This window comes from Leuresthes tenuis, unplaced genomic scaffold (genome assembly GCF_036924035.1).
Source record: "Leuresthes tenuis unplaced genomic scaffold, fLeuTen1.0.hap1 SCAF_18, whole genome shotgun sequence".
Taxonomy (NCBI): Eukaryota; Metazoa; Chordata; class Actinopteri; order Atheriniformes; family Atherinopsidae; genus Leuresthes; species Leuresthes tenuis.
In genome coordinates this window covers 27,357,537-27,370,045 of record NW_027325372.1, presented here as the reverse complement: position 1 = coordinate 27,370,045, position 12,509 = coordinate 27,357,537, and the positions used below count along the sequence as shown (strand labels likewise).

General features: G+C 41.7%; 3 non-coding genes across 3 annotated transcripts; all 3 read left to right on the top strand.

The window, feature by feature from the left end:
• Nucleotides 1-4,139: 4,139 nt before the first annotated feature.
• On the top strand, nt 4,140-4,330 carry LOC140276334 (U2 spliceosomal RNA). Its single transcript, XR_011908936.1, has one exon. It is a non-coding gene; the product is annotated as a U2 spliceosomal RNA (small nuclear RNA).
• A 411-nt stretch (nt 4,331-4,741) lies between these two features.
• LOC140275864 (U5 spliceosomal RNA) lies at nt 4,742-4,855 on the top strand. Its single transcript, XR_011908573.1, has one exon. It is a non-coding gene; the product is annotated as a U5 spliceosomal RNA (small nuclear RNA).
• Nucleotides 4,856-5,130: 275 nt separating this feature from the next.
• On the top strand, nt 5,131-5,318 carry LOC140275981 (U2 spliceosomal RNA). The gene has a single exon (XR_011908677.1). It is a non-coding gene; the product is annotated as a U2 spliceosomal RNA (small nuclear RNA).
• The last annotated feature ends 7,191 nt before the right edge of the window (nt 5,319-12,509 follow it).

Here is a 12,509-nt window from a genome sequence, read left to right as displayed (position 1 = left end):
TCCCTTTTGGTTGTCTTACGCGTCTCAACTTGGTTCTGAGCATGGCGAGCATATCGGCGAACGTCAGCCAAACGAGCACCCTCACACCATCCCACGTAAATGTTCTTTACTTCAGTGGCGACATCTATATAATATTGTCTGGGTCCCGTTAAAACATGTATTTTTCCCATCTAATTCCTTGTTTGCTTTAAAACAAGTATTCCCCATTTTCTATCCCTTCAGTAGCCAACCAGTTTGTATGGAGTACACTGGAGCAACTTGACTGATCAGTAAAACACTGCTTTTGTTGTCACCGCAAGGCTTCCCCCGTCGGTTGTTTCACTGAGACACTACTGAGTAACTACAACTCAACACAGTTTATACACATAACATTCATATACATACTAACAAACAAACAAACAATAATTTATCGCAATTTTCTCATCTCTGTTTGAACGTACACCCAGGTAAATATTCCTGTAGTCTTCTCATACCGACTATGGACCCATTCATTGTTTAACTTCACTGTTTTGCAAATCCTAATTGAATATTACACATTGACATTGAAATTTACTGGATAAGCAGGTCTTCATTGCATTCAGCAGCCTATATGTGAGCATCTATGTGTAAGCTGTTCTTCTTTGCATTTATCAGCAGCAAGCAATTCTTCACTGCACATGCATATGTAAATAGTAAAACAATTCCAATGTGTTAGCGAAACCTTCTATATCACAGTGGTTTCTAAGATCTATTTTAAGGTCTTTGCCATCAGTGAGATGACATAGTTTACAAAGTGTGTCAAATTATCACTGAAGATCTTTTCAGGTATTTCAAATCTAGAAATAAGTTATTTTACGCGTGATTTTGCTACTGAGAGTGCATCTGCTTGTGCACATGGAAATATTTCAGACCATTTGGTAAAAACCTCTGTTGTCACTGAGCAGAATCGTTTCCCTTAACATTAATTTAGTTCAATGAAATCTACACAATAATGAAATAATGAAATCCAAACAAATATGTTGAAAAAGATACACTGGCTTAGGGAATTATCTTCGTTTTGGTCTTAGATTGCCCTGTGGAATGTATTTTGCACATATTTGACCTGCTAGACAAAACTTTATTCATTTATTTATTCTAAAAAAAAAATTCAATAATTAGTAAAACCATATGCTGTAAAAACCTTGTTCATTATTGCTTCCATCCCTCCTGTTGAGACATGACATGGTCCGTGGCTCAATACTGCAGCATATTTAAACAAATTCTTTGGCAGTATGGTTTTCCTTCCGGTCATTCATACGAGTCTATTGTAGATGGCAATTGAATAACATCTAATAATGCTAAAATATTTGTAGTTTATACATTTAGCTGTGGATGTCAACATACCTGTTTTTCCAATGCTGTGTTAACACATGTACAGTTGAGAAGGCATACTGACTGTCAGTGTAAACGTTAACAACCTTTTTGTTATTTAATTTACAAGCTTCAGTTAAAGCTACCAATTCGACTGCTTGAACAGAGTAATTTTTTGGTAGTGGTTGTTTTAAGAAAACTTCAGTTTCTGTTACTACTGCAAATCCTGTAGCATTTGTGCCATCAGGGTTTTTTGCTTGACCTGTTGAATAAATATAGTTATTTCTGCATTTTCATAACGTATATCAGTTAAGTCTGGCCTGGGTAAAACACTGATGGTTATTTCTGACATGTAATCATGATGCTTTCCATCTGTGGGGTAGGTAGCAGTGTGGATGGATTAAGTGTAGCACATCTCTCGACAACAAGGTGTGGCTGTGAAAGAAGAACTGTTATGTAGGAGAGATGTCTGGTAAAGATATTTTGTTAAGTAACCATATCACAGCCACTGCATGAGGTACCTTAAGTGTTAATGGGTGAAATAACACCATTATTGTTGATGCCTGCACTGCCAATGGCTTCTGGCCATTGATTCAAAAGTACGATCTCGTCCCTTTTTCCCCCTTTCAGTGGACACTGGCCCCTAATTACCGCAATTCAGCAGGGGGTCTTTCATTAGGAGTACTGGACTCCCCCGTGCACGGTTTCAGCTCCGACCCTGGAAAGCGGAAAAAACGTTGAGATCTGGTTTGAGGACCCAATTGTTGAGAAAAGTTTCTCAATGAGACTCAGAGTTGCTGGAGTCAGTTAATGCAAATGTTTAATCTTGCAGCAAGTTCAAGAATTTGTGTGTATGGGTGTATGTGTGCGAACGTGTGTGAGTTTGTGTGTGTGAGAGTTTAAAGAACCTGTTATCCACAGGCAGGTCTTAACTAGTATGGCACAGGTCCAGCCTGTCTCATCTTTTTTGGAAGGTCCAGCGCTCGGCCGTAACCCTTCTGTCTGTTTGGACTCTCACATACATTCGGTTAATCATAGAAAAACGAGAACAAAACTTTTTAGCCCCTTAAATTCATAAAACAGACATGGTGCAGTTATTTCCATTCTAGAAAATAAGAGTAATCACCACCATTCCTATAAATTCTGGATATTCTAACAATCTGAATCTTTTTTAAATGTTCGATGAAGCCCTTTGCTGTTCTGTTTAGAGACTCAGCTGATCATAAACCAAGTTTTGCTCTTGAACCAAGCTTCTAAACTCTTCACCTTTTTCATTTCTCAGTTAGTATTCACTTTAAAACTGATTAAAAGAAAAATTAAATGAATGCCTATCAACAAATGTGGGATCTAAACTCTAGTGCTTTCTCTATAATAATTTCCTTTCTCAATTCAGAAATGTGTGTGTGTAAGTCACAACACCCGTGACACCAAAACGGCTTTCTTTTCTCTCTTTTTTCTACACTCTGCACTGTGAGCACACACACCAAATCAGAAAGGCTTTTTTCTCTCTTTTCTACATTATGGACTGTGGGGACACAAAACCGCTCTCTCTTTTTTTTTTTTGATTGTGTGCCAGGGCGTTGTCTCACGTATTAGATTATGCTTAAGATACGAATGGGTTTATCAGTCACATCAGAATCCATACATACTGATCCTCCCGTAATAAAATGGTCGGATCTTATCAAACACACTTTGTTTCTTGTGACAAGTCAGCGAAACAGCGTATACACGTCAAGACACTGAATCAAGTTTGCCACAAGAACTCATAAGTTTGGCAGTATTGCTCTGCCGTCAGCAATCATACACCCATTTTATTTTCATGAGACATGTGCAGGCACCTGTTCATCCACTGTTCTATCACTATGAATTAGTTTATCTATTATCAATAAGGATACTTCTACAACTACTATCAAAGTATGTCCGGACTTCTTATGTTGTCAGTTGCTATATATGAATAAGTGGGTAGCTACTGACAAGCATTAAGCATGTCACACAGCCCAAACATATAACATTTCAGGACACACCACACAGTTAACAACCACAGTGAAGCGTGTCAAAGCCCAAACATGTAACATTCAACAGGACACTTACACAACACATTCAAATCAAACAGTCAGACAACATACAAGAACATATACCCCAGCCAGCATTGCTCCCTGCCTATTTTCCTACAACTCACTATGTGTGCGCACACCTTTATTCACAAACTCTTCAACTTATACTCTTTTACCGAAGCTGCTACAGCTCGATTGGCCAAATACCCTTAGATCCTATTTCGGTGAATTTGACATCTGCCTTGTATGTAACAGATTAGCGGTTTAGCAGTTTTAATTTAGTTTGAGTGAAGGAATTCATTTTATAGCAAAATCCGAAATCGTGAAGAACTCATGAAAGTAAGCTTATTCTCGGATTCCTGAAACTTTAGATTTGCTCTTTCTTTTACTGCAAAGTACAACGTTGAGCAGCACTAATGAGTTGTTTCTATTTTTGGCAGGCTTTACCTTTGCGGGTGAAGCCCTTTCTGTCTGTGCAAAAGAAATCTTGTTACTGTGCAGAGTGACTTCTCTGAGTAGAGTCGCCTTACTTGTTGCGACTGTGCCGATGTTCGAAGCTGGAGTGCAAAGTTGTTGCTTGAATGGTGCTCGCTGGAGCGTGTGGTAGTGTAAAGTTATACCATTTAAAAGGGCTGAAGAGTGCTCAGTGCAGCGGGTGGGCGGAGGTGCAAAGTGACACTATGGCCATAAAAAGAACACCGCTACAAGTGCGCATTGTGCCAGGAAGGGCCCTCGGACGTGAACCAGTGGACAGTTATCGCTTCTCGGCCTTTTGGCTAAGATCAAGTGTAGTATCTGTTCTTATCAGTTTAATGTCTGATATGTCCTCTTTGCGAGGACTACATATTAAATGAATTTTTATCAATAGGAGTTGAAAAAGGAGCTTGCTCCGTTCACTCCAAGCATCGACCCGGTACTGCAGTGCCGCTGGGAATGGTGCGCTCTCCTCTGCTCTTGTGAAAAAGCAAACAGCGGTGCAGGATGGAAGTTTCAGGGAGCCTAAGATGAAACTTTCTTTTAATCTGCTGAGAAAAGAGAGTGAATGCGAAGCAGACTTTAACACGGCTCTGGGAGCGAGCCGAGTGCGGGCTAACCGGGAGAATTGCTTGAAAGAAACGCGACACCGAATGAGCAGTCAGAACAAAGCCTCAATACGGTGTTCCCGTGTTGTTTGTGGCTGCCTTGTCTTTTGCACAGAGTAAAAGACAAGGCAGCCATCGAATAGGGCCCGATTGTTCCTACTTGGTCAGCCGAGGAGCAAGGGGGGGGAGCAAGCGTCTCAACCAAGCAAAGCTCACCATGGGGAAGGTGGCTATGCCAACTAGCCTGATGCCCTGCTCCCGCAGTGATGGATAATCGGACACTGGTTTCTCTTCATAATGTACAAGTCTTTCGCCTTTTACTAAAGACTTCCGTGGAGAGCAGCACTAATGAATTGTTTCTATTTTTGGCAGGCTTTACCTTTGCGGGGGAAGCCCTTTCTGTCTGTGCAAAAGAAATCTTGTTACTGTGCAGAGTGACTTCTCTGAGTAGAGTCGCCTTACTTGTTACGACTGTGCCGATGTTGCTTGAATGGTGCTCGCTGGAGCGTGCTGTAGTGTAAAGTTATACCATTTAAAAGGGTTGAAGAGTGCTCAGTGCAGCGGGTGGGCGGAGGTGCAAAGTGACACTATGGCCATAAAAAGAACACCGCTACAAGTGCGCATTGTGCCAGGAAGGGCCCTCGGACGTGAACCAGTGGACAGATATCGCTTCTCGGCCTTTTGGCTAAGATCAAGTGTAGTATCTGTACTTATCAGTTTAATATGTGATATGTCTATGCGAGGACTACATATTAAATGGATTTTTATCAATAGGAGTTGAAAAAGGAGCTTGCTCCGTTCACTCCAAGCATCGACCCGGTACTGCAGTGCCGCTGGGAACGGTGCGCTCTCCTCTGCTCTTGTGAAAAAGCAAACAGCGGTGCAGGATGGAAGTTTCTTTTAATCTGCTGAGAAAAGAGAGTGAATGCGAAGCAGACTTTAACACGGCTCTGGGAGCGAGCCGAGTGCGGGCTAACCAGGAGAATTGCTTGAAAGTAACGCAACACCGAATGAGCGGTCAGAACAAAGCCTCAATACGGTGTTCCTGTGGTGTTTTTATAAAATGCGGTGTAAAAAAAGGTGTGAATGCCCCATAGAAAACTAATAGGTGAATCGGAAGTGTTCGGCTGCAAGAAGGTGTGAATGTCCGACTATATTTGGTGAAAAGCAGGTGAAGCAAGGTCTGAATGCCCAACCTTACATCATCAAAAGCGAGATCAGAGGTTTTTGGCTGCAAGAAGGCCATAGTTTGCCAAAAGCGGGTAAGGTGCGAATGATCGGCTAAATATCAACAAAAGTGGGGGCGGAGGTCTTCGGATGCAAGTGGATGTGAATATCCCACCATACAAGTATGGTGGAGAGGAAGCTGTGAATGGCCGACCATAGTTTGCAAAAAGCGGGTGAGAAAAGGTGCGAATGTCCAACCATACATGATCAAAACAGGGAGCGGAGGTGTTTGGCTGCGACAAGGTGTGAATGTCCACCCATAATTAATGAAAAGCGGGCAACAAGTAGGTTCGAATGCCCAACCATACATCATCAAAAGCAGGAGTGGATGTGTTCGGCTACAAGAAGGTTTGAATGTCCGAGCATAGTTTGTAAAAAGCGGGTAAGAAAAGGTTCGAATGCCCGAACATACACCATCAAAAGAGGGAGCGGAGGTGTTCCGCTGTAAGACGGTGTGAATGTCCGACCATAGTTGGTAAAAAGTGGGTATGAAAAGGTTCGAATGCCCAAATTCGGCTGCAAAAAACTGTGTTCGGCTGCAAAAAGGTGTGAATGTTCGACTACATTTTGTAAAAAGCGGGTAAGACAAGGTGTGAATGCCTGACAATGTATGATCAAAAGCGGGAGCGGAGGTGTTCAGCTGCAAGAAGGTCTAAATGTCCATTTTTAATTGCTAGAAAACATGAAAGAAAATTTTCGAAAATCAATCCGCACATGATCATAAGTGGGAGAGGAGGTGTTCAGCTGCAAGAAGGTGTGAATGTCCTACCATAATTGCTGAAAAATGTGTTAGAAACGGTAAGAATGCCGGACCATACATCCTCAAAAGCTAGAGAGGTGGTGTTCGGCTGCAAGTAGGTGTGAATGTCTGACTAAAGTTCAAATATATTAACAAAAGCGGGAGGAGAGGTCTTTGGATGAGTGGTTGAGAATTTCCAACCATAATCTATAAAATGCGGTGAAAAAAAAGGTGTGATAGATACCTAAAAGGTGGAGCGGAAGTGTTCGGCTACAAGAAGGTTTGAATGTACGACCATAGTTTGTAAAAAGCGGGTAAGAAAAGGTGCGAATGCCCGAACATACACCATCAAAAGAGGGAGCGGAGGTGTTCCGCTGAAAGACGGTGTGAATGTCCGACCATAGTTGGTAAAAAGCGGGTAAGAAAAGGTTCGAATGCCCGAATATATACCATCAAAAGCGGAAGCGGAGGTGTTCGGCTGTAAGAAGTTGTGAACGTCCGACCAAAGTTTGTAAAAAGCAGTTAAGAAAAGGTTTGAATATCCAACCAAACATAATCAAAAGTGGGAGCAGAGCTGTTCGACTGCAAGTAGGTGTGAATGTCCGACCATAGTTGGTAAAAAGCGGGTAAGAAAAGGTTAAAAAACCCGACTGTACACAATCAAAAGAGGGAGCGGACGTGTTTCGCTGCAAGAAGGTGTGAATGTCCGAGCATAGTTTGTAAAAAGTGGGTAAGAAAAGGTTCGAATGCCAGAACATACACCATCAAAAGAGGGAGCGGAGGTGTTCCGCTGTAAGAAGGTGTGAATATCCGACCATAGTTGGTAAAAAGCGGGTAAGAAAAGGTTCGAATGCCAAAATATACACCATCAAAAGCGGAAGCCGAGGTGTTCGGCTGCAAGTAGGTGTGAATGTCAGATCATAATTTGCAAAAAGCTGATGAGAAAGGTGTGAATGACCGACAATAATTGCTGAAAAATGTGTTAGGAAAGGTAAGAATGCCGGACCATTCATCATCAAAAGCGGGAGAAGAGGTGTTCGGCTGCAAGAAGCTGTGAATGTCCAGCCATAATTACTCAAAAACGGGTACGAAAAGGTAGTATTGCCAGACCATAAATGATCAAAAAAGGGAGCGGAGGTTTTCCGCTGTAAGAAGGTGTGAATATCCGACCATAATTGGTAAAAAGCGGGTAAGAAAAGGTGCGAATGCCCGACAATGTATGATCAAAAGAGGGAACGGAGGTTTTCGGCTGCAAGAAGGTCTAAATGTCCAACCATAATTTGTAAAAACCGGGGAAGAAAAGGCTCGGAAGCCCAACTATACACCATCAAAAGTGGGAGCGGAGGTGTTCAGCTGCAAGAAGGTCTGATTGTCCATCAATAATGGCTAGAAAACATGAAAAAAAAATTTCGAATATCCAACCGCACATGATCATAAGTGGGAGAGGAGGTGTTCAGCTGCAAGAAGGTGTGAATGTCCACCCATAATTCCTCAAAAATGGGTAAAAAAAAAGGTGCGAATGCCCAACCATACATCATCAAAAGCAGTACTGGATGTGTTAGGCTACAAGAAGGTTTGAATGTCCGAGCATAGTTTGTAAAAAGCGGGTAAGAAAAGGTTCGAATGCCCGAACATACACCATCAAAAGAGGGAGCGGAGGTGTTCCGCCATAAGAAGGTGTGAATGTCCGACCGTAGTTGGTTAAAATACCCGACTGTACACAATCAATAGCGGGAGCGAATGTGTTCGGCTACAAGAAGGTGTGAATGGCCGACCATTTTTTGTAAATAGCGGGTAAGAAAAGGTGCGAATGCCCGACAATGTATGATCAAAAGAGGGAGTGGAGGTTTTCGGCTGCAAGAAGGTCTGAATGTCCAACCATAATTTGTAAAAACCGGGGAAGAAAAGGCTCGAAAGCCCGACTATACACCATCAAAAGTGGGAGCGGAGGTGTTCAGCTGCAAGACGGTCTGAATGTCCATCAATAATTAATAGAAAACATGAAAGAAAATTTTCGAATATCAAACTGCACATGATCATAAGCGGGAGAGGAGGTGTTCAGCTGCAAGAAGGTGTGAATGTCTACCCATAATTACTGAAAAATGGGTAAGAAAAGGTGCGAATGCCTAACCATACATCATCAAAAGAGGGAGCGGAGGTGTTCCGCTGTAAGACGGTGTGAATGTCCGACCATAGATGGTAAAAAGAGGGTAAGAAAAGGTTAAATTACCCGACTGTACACAATCAAAAGAGGGAGCGGAGTTGTTCAGCTAAGAGAAGGTGTGAAAGTCCGACCTTGGTTTGTAAAAAGCGGGTAAGAAAAGGTTCGTATGCCCGAATATACACCATCAAAAGCGGAAGCGGAGGTGTTCGACTGCAAGATATTGTGAACGTCCGACCAAAGTTTATAAAAAGCAGTTAAGAAAAGGTTCGAATATCTAACCAAACATAAGAATGAGTCTTTTTCGCTGTAGAATGCCCGACTATAGACCATCAAATGCGGGAGCGGAGGTGTTCGGCTCTGAGTAGGTGTGAATGTCCGACCATAATTGCTGAAGAATGTGTTAGAAAAGGTAAGAATGCTGGACCATACATCATCAAAAGCGGTAGAGGTGGTGTTCGGCTGCAAAAAGGTGTGACTGTTCGACTAAAGTTTGTAAAAAGTGGGTAAGACAAGGTGCGAATGCCTTACAATGTATGATCAAAAGCGGGAGCGGAGGTGTTCAGCTGCAAGAAGGTCTACATGTCCATCAATAATTGCTAGAAAACATGAAAGAAACTTTTCGAAAATCAAACCGCACATGATCATAAGTGGGATAGGAGGTGTTCAGCTGCAAGGTGTGAATGTCCACCCATAATTCCTGAAAAATGGGCAAAAAAAAGGTGTGAATGCCCAACCATACATCATCAAAAGCAGGAGTGGAAGTGTTCGGCTACAAGAAGGTGTGAACGTCCAACCAAAATATGTAAAAAGAAGTTAAGAAAAGGTTCGAATATCCAACCAAAAATAATCAAAAGCGGGAGCAGAGCTGTTCGACTGCAAGTAGGTGTGAATGTCAGATCATAATTTGCAAAAAGCTGATGAGAAAAGGTTCGAATGCCCGACTATACACCATCAAAAGCGGGAGCAGAGGTGTTCCGCTGTAAGACGGTGTGAATGTCCGACCATAGTTGGTAAAAAGCGGGTAAGAAAAGGTTAAAATAGCCGACTGTACACAATCAATAGCGGGAGCGAAGTTGTTCGGCTACAAGAAGGTGTGAACGTCCGACCATGGTTTGTAAAAAGCATTTAAGAAAAGGTTCGAATATCCAACCAAACATCATCAAAAGCGGGAGCAGAGCTGTTCGACTGCAAGTAGGTGTGAATGTCCAGCCATAATTACTCACAAACGGGGGTAGAAAAGGTAGTATTGCCAGACCATACATGATCAAAACAGGGAGCGGAGGTTCAGCTGCAAGGTGTGAATGTCTGACTATAGTTTGTAAAAAGCGGGTAAGACAAGGTGCGAATGCCCAACAATGTATGATCAAAAGAGAGAGCGGAGGTGTTCGGCTGCAAGGTCTGAATGTCCAACCATAATTTGTAAAAACCGGGTAAGAAAAGGCTCGAAAGCCCGACTATACATCATCAAAAGCGGGAGCGGAGGTGTTCAGCTGCAAGAAGGTGTGAATGTTCGACTAAAGTTTGTAAAAAGCTGGTAAGACAAGGAGCGATGTCCCGACATTGTATGATCAAAAGCGGGAGCGGAGGTGTCCAGCTGTGAGTAGGTGTGAATGTCCGACCATAATTGCTGAAAAATGTGTTAGAAAAGGTAAGAATACTGGACCATACATCATCAAAAGCGGGAGAGGTGGTGTTCGGCTGCAAGAAGGTGTGAAAATCCGACAATGGTTTGTAAAAAGCGGGTAAAAAAAGGTTCGAATGCCCGAATATACATCATCAAAAGCGGAAGCGGAGGTGTTCGGATGCAAGAAGGTGTGAACGTCCGACCAAAGTTTGTAAAAAGCAGTGAAAAGCGAGAAAAAGCATTTCGTGAGTTCTGCATGATTTGGGATTTTGCTTATAAAATGCATTACTTCACTCAAACTATGTTAAAACTGATTTGTCCTTCATATTTACCATGTCTAGAAATATTTAAACAAAAAAACAACGTTGTACTTTGCAGTAAAAGAAAGAGCAAATCTAAAGTTTCAGGAATCCGAGTATAAGCCTGCTTTCATGAGTTCTGCACGATTTCGGATTTTGCTATAAAATGAATTGCTTTGCTCAAACCAAGTTAAAACTGCTTTGTCCTTCCATATTCATCAATGTCTAGATCGACTTCAACAAAGACTTTGCAGTAGAAGAAGTTGAAATCCATCTACACATTGATAAATATGAAGGACAAAGCAGTTCCCACTTGCCCATAAGAAAATAAGCTTATTCTCGGATTCCTGATCCTTCAGTGTTGCTCTTTCTTCTACTGCAAAATACAATGTTGTTCTTTGTTGAAGTCGATCTAGACATTGATAAATATGAAGGAAAAAGCAGTTTTAACTTGGTTTGAGTGAATGAATTAATTTTATACATAAAATCCGAAATCGTGCAGAACTCATGAAAATAAGCTTATTCTCGGATTCCTAAAACTTTTGATTTGCTCTTTCTTTTATTGCAAAGTACAACGTTGTTTTTTTGTTTAAATCTATCGAGACATTGATAAATATGAAGGTAAAAGCCGTTTTAACATAGTTTGAGTGAAGGAATTAATTTTATAGATAAAATCCCAAATCATGCAGAACTCCTCAAAAGGGAGGTATGGCTTAATCACAAGTGTGGCTCTTTCTCATTCAGGGTAATATGAGGAAGTTTATGCTTGAAATATATGTAGAAATGGGTACATATGAAGGACAAAGCAGTGTTAACTTAGTTTGCGTGAAGAAATTCATTTTATACATAAAATCCGAAATCGTGCAGAACTCATGAAAATAAGCTTATTCTCGGATTCCTAAAACTTTTGATTTGCACTTTCTTTTACTGCAAAGTACAACGTTGTTTTTTGTTGAAATCTATCTAGACATTGATAAATACCAGCCGAAACTCTGCTGCCGCTTTTGATAATTTATGGTTGGGCATTCTTACCTTTTCTTACCCGCTTTTTACAAATTATGATCTTACATTCACACCTACTTGCAGTCGAACACCTTCTCATCCACTTATGATCATGTGCGGTTGGGCTTTCGCACCTTTTCTTACCCATTTTTCAGTAATTATGGGTGGACATTCAGACCTTCTTGCAGCCGAAAACCTCCGCTCCTCTTTTGATCATACATTGTCGGGCATTCACACCTTGTCTTACCCGCTTTTTACAAACTTTAGTCGGACATTCAAACCTTCTTGCAGCTGAACCACCTCCCCTCCCTGTTTTGATCATATATGGTCTGTCAATAGTACCTTTTCTTACCCGTTTGTGAGTAATTATGGCTGGACATTCACACCTTCTTGCAGCCGAACACAACCTCTCCCGCTTTTGATGATATATTGTCCGGCATTCTTACCTTTTCTAACACATTTTTCAGCAATTATGGTCGGACATTCACACCTACTCACAGACGAACACCTCCGCTCCCACATTTGATGGTGTATAGTCGGGATTTCTCACCCTTTCTCATCAGCTTTTTGCAAATTATGATCTGATATTCACACCTACTTGCAGTCGAACAGCTCTGCTCCCGCTTTTGATTATGTTTGGTTGGATATTCGAACATTTTCTTAAAGCTTTTTACAAACTTTGGTCGGACGTTCACACCGTCTTGCAGCCGAACACCTCCGCTTCCGCTTTTGATGGTGTATAGTCGGGCATTCGAGCCTTTTCTTACCCACCTATTACTTACTATGGTTGGACATTCAAACCTTCTTGTAGCCGAACACATCCGCTCCTGCTTTTGATGATGTATGATTTGGCATTCGCACCTTTTCTTACCCATTTTTCAGTAATTTTTGGTCGGACATTCACACCTTCTTGCACCTGAACACCTCTGCTCCCGCTTTTGATGGTGTATAGTCGGGCTTTCGAGCCTTTTCTTCCCCGATTTTTACAA